The sequence below is a fragment of the Prionailurus bengalensis genome, chromosome C1 (assembly GCF_016509475.1).
Source record: "Prionailurus bengalensis isolate Pbe53 chromosome C1, Fcat_Pben_1.1_paternal_pri, whole genome shotgun sequence".
In the NCBI taxonomy this organism is placed as follows: Eukaryota; Metazoa; Chordata; class Mammalia; order Carnivora; family Felidae; genus Prionailurus; species Prionailurus bengalensis.
In genome coordinates, this window is record NC_057345.1 from 188,223,729 (window position 1) to 188,237,345 (window position 13,617).

The window sequence follows — 13,617 nt, forward strand, 5'->3', positions numbered from 1 at the left end:
GAGAGAGAAGAAAGGTGTTTGTTGGCAAAAACAAAATAATCAAGAAAGGATGGATAAATTTAAAAAATGGTGTTAGGACAATTGGTTCTCTATCTGCAAGAAATTAAAGTTAGATTCCTATCTCAGACCATGCACACATACACAAAAACTCCAAAAATATAAATGTTAAAAGAAAACTATAAAGGCATTAAAAGAAATATAGGAAATGAAAGACCAGAGAAAGTCTCCCTAAGCAACACGTAGAAGCCAGAAGTCACAAAGAAAAAGCCAGGTACATTTGTCCACATAAAAATGTAAATTTTCTGTGTAATTGAAGACACAAAAATTGCATTAAAAGACAGGCAATGACGTTTGGGAAGATGAAAAGATGCCCATTATATCTTGTTAACTAAACAGAAAGTAAGCTGTAAACCATATATATACTTATATAAATTGATATATTCAGTCAGAGTGCAGTCAGAGGTGGAAACCACACCTGTCCTTCAAAATGGAAAATTTAATAGGAAGAATTATTCACTAGTAAAAGAAAATTACTGAAAGTAAAATGCCTTTAGGGCTGAGGGAGGTACCCATGGAAGGAAGAGATTTGGAAGACTCCTCCCCACCCCACAAAGGTTGGTCCCAGTTGAAGAAGCTGTGACTGTGCCCACTGAAGGTAGAGAAGTTCATGGGAGTGTCATAGGCTCACCTGCAGTCTGCAAGTGGAGGCTGGTGAGCAGGAGGCTTCCTGTGGGCATGCTGACAAAGTTCCTGGAGTGTGAGCACCACTAGGTCTCCTGCAAGCTGCTGGTAGCCCTGCCATAGAAGCAGGAAAGAAAAGCCCGCTGAACTAGGAAGAGAAGCCCTTCCTCTGCTTGGCCTTGTGCTGTCTCTCCAGTGTCCTCTAGGATCAAAACCTAAAATTGTGCCAGCTGGTGGAGGAGCCATTTTCATAGGATGTAGCTACAGTGTCATCAAGCAGGCAGTAGGAGAGTGGATTTGGTGCTCAGAGGCAGTACATGGATTGATACAAGATGGCATATATGATATATGTGCACATTCACACTTATTATGTGTTTCCTCAGTACACCAGGAGGTGTTGTAATTCTTTTACATGTATTAACTCATTTGATTTTCACACTAAGTCTCCAACTCTTCAAAAGAGTTATTAATATCTGTATTCTATGAATGAGGAAATCGAAGCACGCAGCTCTTAAGTAACTTGCCCAAGGTCACACAACTAGTAAATGGCAGAGCAAGAATCATAATGGCTTAATAAGCATAAAAATAGACGGAAAGAATCAAAATAACAGTGTTACCTCTCAAGACAGGATTAAAGAAGCCATGGAAGTGGATTTTATTTATTTATTTTTAACAGTGCTTCAATAAATAAATACAGTAATAAATACTGTTTTTTATTTCGTTTTTGTATATGCGGGAGGGCTCCTTTGGGGAGGGGGTTATTTTCCAAAGAAACTGAAATAACTGAAAAATGACAACTGTCTGTGCCAGGCGGTAAGAATCAAGTGTTCCATAGGCACCAGGTGAGAACTCTCAGCAGGAGGAAGTCATATCTGGAGGGTGTGTCAGGGGCCTGAGGGAAGGTTTAGAAGAGGGTGAGTCACACAGTCCCTGAGGTTGGTTTCTGGCTCACGTTGTGTCAGGTCTAATCAGTGGCTGGTTACCTACCCTGAGCCGCCTGCCCTCCTCTGTCTCAACAGCTTCCAGGAAAAGGTGGCTAGTGGCTGCCTGAGGGATGCGGGTGGGGGAGGGGGAATTAGCACGTGGGCAGCACCTGCTCTCTGTGAGATAATACATGCAAGCACCACGGATACTGCTTTATTCAGCCCTCCAAAGCACCCTCATCAAGCAAGTCATTATTATTGCCATTTCCCATATGGAAAACCAAGGCTGAGTGAAGCAAAGGAAGGTATCTGGATCTCAGCAAGAGGAGGAGCTAGGGTTTGAATCCAGATCTGTCTGATTCCAAAGTCCAAGCTCAGTCTACCACACCCATCTGCTTTCCAGATGGTGAGAGATTAGGTCACTTTCCCTAAAGGCCTACTTCAGGAACGCTTAACCAACTGAGCCACCCAGGCGCCCCTTGTGGCTCATCAGCAACTTTAGATCCTTCCCTGAGATAAAGGGGTGCAGGTCAAAGTGTCAGTAGAGGGAGAGCTGAGCGGGGGGTGCTGACACTGGTTTTCAACCCATGGTCATCTCTCCTTCCTTTTAGGAGTGGCCCCTGGGCTACATCTATTTTCAGACTGTGAGGCTGGGTCTGGACAGCCTAAGCGTAGTTGGCACTTGAATTTTGGGAACACTGAGGTGAGCCTGGAATTTCCAAGATGGGCACAAGAGAAGTGATGAGCACTGGTGCCCAAAGGGCTGGCTTTAAAGTGTGTCAGTTGGGACCTACCCACCCTCTCTTTCATTATTAGTCCACTATTTTTACCTGCAGTCTGGGTATGCATGAAGGCAGCAGTATAGATACCTGTGCTAACGAGCTAATGCAATGTTCCCTTATAGCATGGGGCCCACTGGCAATAGTGGGCAGTGCATGGTCATTATGCACTAAACAACAGAGGATCATATAGTGAAAAGTTATTCTTTTTATACTTCTCTAACATCAGGGCAAAAATTCCACTGTCAACGCTAATATATCTTTAATACATCTCAAAACATGCTAACTTCCCATTTTGACAAAAGAGATATCTTCTTTAGTCATTCATCAGTTGATGGATATTTGGGCTTTTCCCATAGTTTGGCTATTGTTGATAATGCTACTATAAACACTGGGGTCCAGGTACCCCTTCAATCTGTATTTTTGTATCCTTTAGATAAATACCTAGTAGTGCAATTGCTGGATCATAGGGTAGTTCCATTTTTAACTTTTTGAGGAACCTTCATACTGTTCTCCAGAGTGGCTGCACCAGTTTGCATTCCCCCCAACAGTGCAAGAGGGTTTCCCTTTCTTGGCATCCTCGCCAACACCTGCTGTTTCTTGTGCTGTTAACTTTAGCCATTTTGACAGAATGAGGTGGATCTCATCATGGTTTGATTTGTATTTTCCTAATAATAAGTGATGTTGAGAATCTTTTCATGTGTCTGTAAGCGACCTGGATGTCTTCTTTGGAAAAATGACTATTCATGTCTTCTGTCCATTTCTTCAGTGGATTATTTGTATTTTGGGTGTTGAGTTTAAGTTCTTTATGGATTTTAGATACTAACCCTTTATTGGATATGTCATTTTAAAATAGCTTCTCCCATTGCGAAGGTTGCCTTTAAGTTGTGTTGACTATTTCCTTCACGTTGCAGAAGCTTTTTATCTTGATGAAGTCCCAACCATTCATGTTTGCTTTTGTTTCCTTTGCCTCCCGAGACATGGATGGTTTCCTGTCTCACATTTAGGTCTTTCATCCAGTTTGAACTTATTTTTGTGTATGGTGTAAGAAAGTGGTTCAGTTTCATTCTTCTGCATGTTGCTGTCCAATTTTCCCACCACCATTTGTTGAAGAGACTCTTTTTTCCATTGGATATTCTTTCCTGCTTTGTCAAAGATTATTTGGCCATATAGTTGTGGGTCCATTTCTGGGTTCTCTATTCTGTTCCATTGATCTATGTATCTGTTTTTGTGCCAGTATCATACTGTGTTGATGACTACAGCTTTGTAATATAGCCTAATGTCCAGAATTGTGATGCCTCCAGCCTTGCTATTCTTTTTCAAGATTGCTTTGGCTATTCAGGGTCTTTTCTGGTGCCATACACATTTTAGTATTGTTTGTTCTAGCTCTGTGAAAAATGTTGGTGGTACTTTGATTGGGATTGCCTTAAATGTGTAGATTGCTTTGGGTAGTATAGACATTTAACAATGTTTGTTCTTCCAATCCATGAGCATAGAATGCTTATCAATTTCTTTGTGTCCTCTTTAATTTCTTTCATGGGGGTTGTATAGTTTTCAGAGTATATAGATCTTTTACTTCCTTGATTAGGTTTATTCCTGAGTATCTTATGGTTTTTGATGCAATTGTAAAGGGGATTGATTCATTGATTTCTCTTTCTGCTGCTTCGTTATTGGTATATAGAAATGCAATAGATTTTTGTATTTTGATTTTATGTCCTGTGACTTTGCTGAATTTATGTATTAGTTTTGGTGGAGTCTTTCAGGTTTTCTTTTTCTTTTTCCTTTTCTTTTTCTTTTTCTTTTTCTTTTTCTTTCCTTTCCTTTCTTTTCTTTTTTCTTTTTTTCTTTTCTTTTCTTTTTTTTTTTTGAGGGAAGAGGGTGTAAGTGTGCAAAGGGCAGACACAGATTGGGAGAGAGAGAGAGAATCCCGTGAGGGGCGAAGAAAGAGGGACGGAGGGAGAGAGACAGAGAGAGAGAGAGAGAGAGAGAAGTGGGGCTCACCCAAAGGTGGGCTTGTGCTTACCCAAAGCAAAGCTCATGCTCACTCTTTTGGGTTTTCTACATAGAGTATCATGTTGTCTGCAAATAGTGAAAGTTTGACTTCTTCCTTTCTGATTTCAATGCCTTTTATTTTTTCTTGTTGTCTAATTAGTGAGGCTAAGACTTCGAGTACTATGTTAAATAATGGTGAGAATGGACATCCTTGTCTTCTTCCTGACTGTAGGGGAAAGGCTATTAGTTTTTCCCCATTAAGGATGATATTAGCTGTGGGTCTTCTGTATATGGCCTTTATGATGTTGAGGTATGTTCCTTCTATCCCTACTTTGTTGAGGGTTTATATCAAGAATGGAGGCTGTATTTTGTCAAATGCTTTTTCTGCCTCTATTGAGAGGATCACATGGTTTCTATCCTTTCTTTTCTTTTTTTTTGATTCAAATTTATTTTTTATTTTTTAAAATTTATATCCAAATTAGTTAGTATATAGTGAAGCAATGATTTCAGTAGATTCCTTAATGCCCCTTACCCATTTAGCCCATCCCCCTCCCACAACCCCTCCAGAAACCCTCAGTTTGTTCTCCATATTTATGAGTCTCTTCTGTTTTGTCCCCCTCTCTGTATTTATATTATTTTTGTTTCCCTTCCCTTATGTTCATCTGCTTTGTCTCTTAAAGTCCTCATATGAGTGAAGTCATATGATTTTTGTCTTTCTCTGACTGACTAATTTCACTTAGCATAATACCCTCCAGTTCCATCCATGTGGTTGCAAATGGCAAGATTTAATTCTTTTTGATTGCTGGGTAATACTCCATTGTATATATACACCACTTCTTCTTTATCCATTCATCCATCGATGGACATTTGGGCTCTTTCCATACTTTGGCTATTGTAGATAGTGCTGCTATAAACATGGGGATGCATGTGTCCCTTTGAAACAATACACCTGCATCCCTTGGATAAATGCCTAGTAGTACAATTCCTGGGTCGTAAGGTAGTTCTATTTTTAGTTTTTTGAGGAACCTTCATACTGTTTTCCAGAGTGGCTACAGCAGCTTGCATTCCCACCAACAATGCAAAAGAGATCCTTTTTCTCCGCACCCTTGCCAACATCTGTTGTTGCCTGAAATGTTAATGTTAGCCATTCTGACAGGTGTAAGGTGGTATCTCATTGTGGTTTTGATTTGTATTTCCCTGATGAGGAGTGATGTTGAGCATTTTTTCATGTGTCGGTTGGCCATCTGGATGTCTTCTTTGGAGAAGTGTCTATTCATGTCTTTTGCCCATTTCTTCACTGGATTATTTGTTTTTTGGGTGTTGAGTTTGATAAGTTCTTTATAGATTTTGGATACTAACCCTTTATCTGATATGCCATTTGCAAATACCTTCTCCCATTCTGTCAGTTGCCTTTTAGTTTTGCTGATTGTTTCCTTCTCTGTGCAGAAGGTTTTTATTTTGATGAGGTGCCAGTAGTTCATTTTTGCTTTGGTTTCCCTTCTCTCTGGAGACGTGTTGAGTAAGAAATTGCTACAGGCAAGATCAAAGAGGTTTTTTCCCTGCTTTCTCTTCGAGGATTTTGATGGCTTCCTGTCTTACTTACATTGAGATCTTTATCCATTTTGAGTTTATTTTTGTGTATGGTGTAAGAAAGTGGTCCAGGTTCATTCTTCTGCATGTCGCTGTCCAGTTTTCCCAGCACCGCTTGCTGCAGAGACTCTCTTTATTCCATTGGATATTCTTTCCTGTTTTGTCAAAGATTAGTTGGCCACACTTTTGTGGGTCCATTTCTGGGTTCTCTATTCTGTTCCATTGATCTGAGTGTCTGTTCTTGTGCCAGTATCATACTGTCTTGATGATTATAACTTTGTAGTATAGCTTGAAGTCTGGGATTGTGATGCTTCCTGCTTTGGTTTTCTTTTTCAAGATCGCTTTGGCTATTCAGGATCTTTTCTGGTTCCATACAAATTTTAGGATTATTTGTTCTAGCTCTGTGAAGAATGCTGGTGTTACTTTGATAGGGATCACATTGAATATGTAGATTGCTTTGGGTAGTATGACATTTTAACAATATTTGTTCTTCCTATCCAGGAACATAGAATCTTTTTCCATTTCTTTGTGTCTTCTTCAATTTCTTTCATCAGCTTTCTATAGCTTTCAGTGTATAGATTTTTCACTGCTTTGGTTAGATTTATTCCTAGGTATTTTATGGTTTTTGGTGCAACTGTAAACGGGATCAATTCCTTGATTTCTCTTTCTGTTGCTTCATTGTTGGTGTATAGGAATGCAACCGATTTCTGTGCATTGATTTTATATCCTGCCACTTTGCTGAATTCATGGATCAGTTCTAGCAGTTTTTTGGTGGAATCTTTTGAATTTTCCATATAGAGTATCATGTCATCTGCAAAGAGTGAAAGTTTGACCTCCTCCTGGCTGATTTGGATGCCTTTTTATTTCTTTGTGTTGTCTGATTGCAGAGGCTAAGACTTCCAATACTCTGTTGAATAACAGTGGCGAGAGTGGACATCCCTGTCTTGTCCCTGACCTTAGGGGGAAAGCTCTCAGTTTTTCCCCATTGAAGATGATATTAGCTTTGGGTCATTCATATATGGCTTTTATCATGTCAAGATATGCTCTTCTATCCCTACTTTCCTGAGGGTTTTTTATCAAGAAACGATGCTGTATTTTGTCAAATGCTTCTCTGCATCTATTGAAAGGATCATATGGTTCTTGTCCTTTCTTTTATTGATGCGATGAATCACATTAATTGTTTTGCAGATACTGAACCAGCCCTGCATCCCAGGTATAAATCCCACTTGGTCGTGGTGAATAATTTTGTTAATATATTGTTGATCTGGTTGGCTAATATCTTGTTGAGGATTTTTGTATCCATGTTCATCCGGGAAATTGGTCTATAGTTCTCCTTTTTAGTGGGGTCTCTGTCTAGTTTTGGAATCAAGGTAATGCTGGATTCATAGAAAGAGTTTGGAAGTTTTCCTTCCATTTCTATTTTTTGGAACAGTTTCAAGAGAATAGGTGTTCACTCTTCCTTAAATATTTGATAGAATTCCCCTGGGAAGCCATCTGGCCCTGGACTCTTGTTTTTTGGCAGATTTTTGATTACTAATTCAATTTCCTTACTGGTTATGGGTCTGTTCAAATTTTCCCATTTCTTCCTGTTTTCAGTTTTGGTAGTGTATATGTTTCTAGGAATTTGTCGATTTCTTCCAGATTGCTCATTTTGTTGGCATATAATTGCTCATAATATTCTCTTATTATTGTTTTTATTTCTGTTGTGTTGGTTGTGATTTCTTCTCTTTCATTCTTGATTTTACTTATTTGGGTCCTTTCCTTTTTCTTCTTGATCAAACTGGCTAGTGGTTTATCAATTTTGTTAATTCTTTCAAAGAACCAGCTTCTGGTTTCATTGATCTGTTCTACTGTTTTTTGGTTTTGATAGCATTGATTTCTGCTCTAATCTTTATTATTTCCTGTCTTCTGCTGGTTTTGGGATTTATTTGCTGTTCTTTTCCCAGCTCATTAAGGTGTAAGGTTAAGTTGTGTATCTGAGATCTTTCTTCCTTCTTTAGGAAGGCCTGGATTGCTATATACTTTCCTCTTATGACTGCCTTTGCTGTGTCCCAGAGGTTTTGGGTTGTGATGCTATCATTTTCATTGACTTCCATATACTTTTTAATTTCCCCTTTAACTGCTTGTTTAGCCCATTCATTCTTTAGTAGGATGTTCTTCAGTCTCCAAGTATTTGTTACCTTTCCAAATTTTTTCTTGTGGTTGATTTTGAGTTTCATAGCATTGTGGTCTGAAAATATGCATGGTATGATCTCGATCTTTTTGTACTTACTTAGGGTTGATTTGTGTCCCAGTGTATGGTCTATTCTGGAGAATGTTCCATGTGCACTGGAGAAGAATGTATATTCTGGTGCTTTAGGGTGAAATGTTCTGAATATATCTGTTAAGTCCATCTGGTCCGATGTGTCATTCAAAGCCCTTGTTTTCTTGTTGATTTTTTGATTAAATGATCTGTTCTTTGCTGTGAGTGGGGTGTTGAAGTCTCCTCCTATTATGGTATTACTATGGATGAGTTTCTTTATGTTTGTGATTAATTGATTTATATATTTGGGTGTTTTCACATTTGGCGCATAAATGTTTACAATTGTTTGGTCTTCTTGGTGGATAGACCCTTTAGTTATGATATAATACCCTTCTGCATCTCTTGATACAGTCTTTATTTTAAAGTCTAGATTTAAAGTCTGAAAGAAGTATGGCTACTCTGGCTTTCTTTGTTGACCATTAGCATGATAGATGGTTATCCATCCCCTTAATTTCAATCTGAAAGTGTCGTTAGGTCTAATGTGGGTCTCTTGTAAACAGCATATAGATGGATCTTGTTTTCTTATCCATTCTGTTACCCTATGTCTTTTGATTGGAGCATTGAGTCCATTGACGTTTAGAGTGACTACTGAAAGATATGAATTTATTGCCATTATGTTGCTTGTAGAGTTGGAATTTCTGGTGGTGTCTCTGGTCCTTTCTAATCTTTGTTGCTTTTGCTATTTATTTATCTATCTATCTATCTATCTATTTATTTATTATGTTTTCTCCCCTCAGAGAATCCCCCTTAAAATTTCTTGCAGGGCTGGTTTAGTAATCACAAAGTCCTTTAATTTTTGTTTGTCTGGGAAACTTTTCATATTTCCTTCTAGGTTGAATGATAGCCTTACTGGATAAAGAATTCTTGGCTGCATATTTTTCTGATTCAGCACATTGAATATATCCTGCCACTCCTTTCTGGCCTGCCAAGTTTCTGTGGATAGGTCTGCTGCAAACCTGATCTGTCTTTCCTTGTAGGTTAAGGACTTTTTTTCCTTTGCTGCTTTCATGATTCTCTCCTTCCCTGAGTATTTTGGGAATTTGACTATGATATGCTTTGTTGATGGTTGGTGTTTGTTGAATCCCATTGGAGTCCTCTGTGCTTCCTGGATTTCGATGTCTGTGTCTTTCCCCAGGCTAGGGAAGTTTTCCACTATGATTTGCTCACATAACCCTTTTATCCCTATTTCTCTGCCTTCCTCTTCTGGGACCCCTATGATTATGATGTTGTTCCTTTTTAATGAGTCACTGATTTCTCAAATTCTTAAATCGTGCTCTTTTGCCTTAATCTCCCTCTTTTTTTATGCTTTGTTATTATCCGTAAGTTTGTCCTCTATATCACTGATTCTCTGTTCTGCCTCATCCATCCTTGCTGCCACGGCATCCATTTGAGATTGCAGCTCAGTTACAGCATTTTTAATTTCATCCCGACTAGCTTTTACTTCTTTTATCTGCACAGAAAGGGATTCTAATCTATTTTTGACTCCAGCTAGTATTCTTATTATCTTGATTCTAAATTCTGGTTCAGACATCTTGCTTGTATCTGTTTTGGTTAAGTCCCTGGCTGTTGTTTCTTCTGCTCTTTCTTTTGGGGTGAATTCCTTTGTTTCATCATTTTGAAGGAAGAAAAGGAATTAATGAGGTAAAAAAATTACAATTAAAAATATTAAAATTTAAAAATTAAACACACACACACAGACACACACACAAAATCGAATAAATGATGCTAGATCCTAAGTGTCTTTTGGTCTGGGTGTTGAAAGGGGCTTGATAGATTAGAGAAAAAGGTGTAAAGAAGAAAACAAGGAAGTATTTTGAAAATTTGAAAAAATGAATACACTGAAGTAAAATAAAATGAAATGATGAAAGTAAAAAAGAATTTGAAAAAACTTACACAAAATTAAAAAATGTAGTACAAAAAATTCAAGAAAAATATTTTTAATAAGGATTCAAAATAAAAATGAATTTTTTCTTTCTGTTCAAGAAAAAGAAAAGAAATAAAAAAGAAAAAAGGAAAAAGGAAACAGAAAGAAAGAAAATTGAATAGATGGACCAGTGAACATACTGAAATATGACTGAAATTACTTTGTTTTCCCCTAGAAGTCAAACTATGAAGCGCTTTATAGTCCATAAACTAAGCAGGCGGAGAGACTTGTGTTCCTGAAGAGCGAGGTTGGCCCAGTTGGGCAGGGCTTAGTGTAACGGCTCTGTTCTCCACTAGATGGCGCTGCTTGGCTTACTGGGTGGATCATTGTGGCGCTTGTAGGTCCATATGTGCATGCGCGGGAGCAGTGAAAATGGCATCACCCAGCTACCCAGTCTCTAGTATCAGAACTCTGTTCTCCCTGATCAGCAATCATGCACCTGTCCTTTGTCTTCAGCTTCCGTCCACTCCCCGCTCTTACACAGTCCGTGACCAAGTCCCAGGCAGCACCTCTGTCCTGAGTTTTGTCTCAGATGTGGCTGTTTTTCCTGACCCCTTACCTCTGAGGGACTGTGGCTTTGACCCATTCTGCCCCTCTGCAGGAGGGTCTCACAGAGCAATGGCTGGGTGCCGGCCACACCCAGGAATGTTTGTGGGACCACGTTGCTGCCAATGCCCAGAGACTGCCGCTGGGTGCCAGCCTGTCTCAGAAAAAGTTCGCGAGATAGTGTAGCAGCAGCATTTCAGGGATTATGGAAAATTACAACCCACATCTGGCACCAGGCTTCACCCTTAATGACCTTGTTCCAGCACCAGCAAATATGGTTGTTCTCCCAGGTCCACTGGGGCCTTGCTTTTGGGGGACCCACACAGACTTTACCAAGTGTCCTCCTAGCAGGGAACCGCCTCTCCCCGTGTGGCCTGAAGAACTCTGGACTCCACTCTGCTCCTGGGGATTCACCCTTCCCACCAGAGCACCACCAGGTATCGAGTTGTGGAGTTTCAGTCTCTGCCTTCTCACTGTTTATAGTCTTTATGGAATTTAAACCATCTCCTTTCTCCCTTTTTAGTTCAGTCCCTGCGGCTGTTTCCACTTTTCCACTTTCTCTCCAGCTGCTTTTGCGGTGGGAGGAGGGGAGGAAGCTTTTCCCATATTCCACCCCCCCCCGCCCCCGTCTCCATCCTCTCTCTGCATGCAAAAGCGGCTCCCTGTCCTCTGTGGCTGCTCTCTTCCCCAGTTCACCTCTCCGCACTGCATACCTGCTAAATTCTGTGGTTCAGGTTGTGCAGATTGTTGTGTTAATTCTCAGATCACTTTTCTAGGTGTGCAGGATGGTTTAGTGTTGGTCTGGCTGTATTTCATGGATGCGAGATGCACAAAAAACTTCTATGCTGTTCTGCTATCTTGGCTCCTTCCCCCTCAGCTAGTATCTTTATAATTGTAGTTTTAAATTCTAGTTCAGACATCTTATTTATGTATTTAAAATTTTTTTTAATGTTTATTCATTTTTGAGAGAGAGAAAAAGAGTGCAAGTGAGGGCAGCAGAGAGAGAGGGAGACACAGAATCCAAAGCAGGCTCCAGGCTCTGAGCTGTCACCATAGACAGCTCAAATTGACAGAACCACGAGATCACGACTTGAGCTGACGTGGGACATTTAACCAACTGAGCCACCCAGGCACTCCTTATTTATGAATGTATTGATTAAAGCTCTGGCCGTACTTCATTCTGTTCTTTCTTTTGGGGTGAATTCCTCCATCTTGTCATTTGTCAAGAGAAAAAAAAAAGGAAGCTAGGTCCTAGGTGTGTTTTTGTCTGCTTGTTAAAAGAAACTAGATCAAATATATATAATTTAAAAAATATTAAAAATAAATTTTTAAAAATTGCTTTTTCTGCATCCCAAGAGGGAAAAAAAGAAACACAAAAGAAGCTACATCCTATTTACCTTGGAGCTGAAGCTTTGTAGCACTCTATGATCAAAGGAGTTGGTGTGTGCAAGAGGTTTGTGGGGGTCTTCTGGAGGTGAGGCCTGCTGTGCTGATTCTTGGGTGGACTTGCCCTAATGGAGATGAACCTATAGGGTGCATGGGGGTGGGCAGAGCTTGGTGTAAGTGGCTCCAGCTTCCACTTGGTGGCACTGTTTTGCTCACAAAGTCTGTCAGTGCTGATGAGCATGGTGAAAATTGTGTTGCCCTGCTCTCTCCTCCTGGAGTAGGGAGCTTGCACCTGCAACTCTTCAGGAAGCCCTGGCAGAAGAGCAAATAATCACCTCTCTTGTGTCCCCAGCATCTTCCAGATCCCTGCCTTCACCCTTCTGCATCTCAGTTCTGTCTGCCAAGTTGCACAGTACTCCTGTGTTTTGTCTCAGGCATGTGGCTAGGTTTCAAAAGTCCAAATTTTAGAGATTTGCGCAACACAGAGCCGAGCAGATCCTCTGGGGGAGCGACTTGCTGTACTGTGGCTGGTTTTGGCTTGTCCCAGAAATTGGTTGTGTGACTGCACAGAGCTTTAGAGTTTATGGTAAAGCACTGCAGAATGCTGGCACCAAGGCTCACTGCCCCCAGCCAACATCCCCATTCCTATGTTAGTGACTGAGGCAGCTCATTGGTGCCCACCGGGCCTTTTGCTCCCAGAGAGGCCATTTTACATCTCCCAAATGCAGCCCAAGCAGGGAAACTGCTTCTCCTGGTACCACCTAGGGGATCCTCAGACCATGCTGCCTGATCCTGGGTCTCCCTCAGCCCTTCTTCCCCAATGGAACATTGCTAAGACCACCAGGTGTAACTCTGGTGATGGTGCAGACCTCCAAAACTTCAGGGTTTGTACTCCGCTGTTCATAAAAACTTGCAGTATCCAACCCTTCTCCTTCTCCCAGTCAGTGGTTTTGGGGAAGAGTTTTTCTTGTGCAATTCCCTGTATGCACTTTCATTCTTTCTCTCTCTCTCTCTTTCCCTCTTGCTCCTCTCTCTGTGATTAGGGCTCCCTCCACATTGCAGTACCCACTGCTCTTCTCTCCTCCAAATCAACTCTCCACAGCTCCTACCTTCCACAATGTGGCAGTTTTTTCACCTCTAGTTGTGCATTTTTGCTCTCTCAGTCCTCAGATTGATTTCTTGAGTGTTCAAAATGATTTGATATTTATCTAGCTGTGTTTGAAGGATGAGGCAAACCTAGGGTCTCTGTATTCCTCTGCCATCTTAATTCCTCTCCATGTTGGTTTTTTTAAATGTAAAGTTTTCTTTTCTTTACTTTTTCCTTTCCTTTCCTTTCGTTTCCTTTCCTTGTCTTCTTTCTTTCTTTCTAAGTGGGCTTCACCCCCAATGTGGCTCTTGAAGTCATGACCCTGAGATTGAGAGTCACGTGCTCTACCGACTGAGCCAGTCAGGTGTCCCTAAAAGTAAACTTTTCATTGAAATATTACATAAATA